At 64.8% G+C, this 974-nt stretch overlaps 1 non-coding gene across 1 annotated transcript; it reads right to left on the reverse strand.

Moving 5' to 3' along the window:
- Positions 1–720: 720 nt before the first annotated feature.
- Positions 721–802, reverse strand: TRNAS-CGA. The gene has a single exon. It is a non-coding gene; the product is annotated as a tRNA-Ser (tRNA).
- Between the last annotated feature and the right edge of the window lie 172 nt (positions 803–974).

Genomic DNA, 974 nt, shown 5'->3' on the forward strand with positions numbered 1-974 from the left:
GGGGCCGTCCCCACCCCAAACCCTCTGCCCATCCTGGCTGCACCAGGCACTGGTGCCCTCCCACCACCCTGGCCCTGGTCCCACCACAGGCTGGGGCCACACATGCCAGCCAAGGAAGGCAGGTGCCCAAAAGGAGGGCTTGTCTGGGAGTTGAACCCGGGACCTCTCACACCCTAAGTGAGAATCATACCCCTAGACCAACGAGCCAGGGCATACAGCTGTCACCCAGCACAGACCCTGTCCCCCACGGCCCCACAGCCCCAGGCACTGCACAGGCCAACCTGTGCCCAGTGCAGGTGGGGGACAGCTGCCCCAGGGCGCTGCCCTCTCCCTCTCCTCTGCTCTCTGGCCGTCACCTCCCACGGCTCCCCTGAGGATGAGGCACAGGGCGATGATGGGGAGCCGCTCAGCATCTTGGCAAAATGGTCCCCAGGTCCAAATGCTCCGCCCCACTCCCCTCGATGGCTGCTTCCTCACCTCTCCCGGGCATACAAAACCTGGAAAACCGTGGGGGAACCTGTGCCTCTCCTGCCCTGGGGCCATCACAGCCCCTGCCTGGGGCATTGCTGGGGACTAAGCCAGGAAGCAGGTTCCCTGGTGCAGGAGCTGCTTGCCAGAGAGGAGGTGCAGGGCTGGAACTGCCCTGGCTCCCAGCACAGTCCCACCCTAGCTCCCCCAAGGGCCCCCAGTGTGGGCACCGGGGTGGCGGGTAAAATCTCTCGCTGTGAGCAGGATTCGAACCTGCGCAGGGAAACCCTATTGGATTTCGAGTCCAACGCCTTCACCCCTCGGCCATCACAGCCCCAGCCTGGGATATGCAGGGAGGACACCTGCCCCCTACCCTGGGCACCCCCCTGCCCCCCCTACTTGCCTTGTTTTCCTGGGAAGTAGAAAAGTCTCTGGGGTGTCCGATGCATCCCCGCACACAGCCTCAGCCCCACTCTGCTCCACAGGGCCTAATGGCAGGGGCCACC

Source organism: Pygoscelis adeliae, unplaced genomic scaffold (genome assembly GCF_000699105.1).
Source record: "Pygoscelis adeliae isolate BGI_AS28 unplaced genomic scaffold, ASM69910v1 Scaffold63, whole genome shotgun sequence".
Lineage (NCBI taxonomy): Eukaryota > Metazoa > Chordata > Aves > Sphenisciformes > Spheniscidae > Pygoscelis > Pygoscelis adeliae.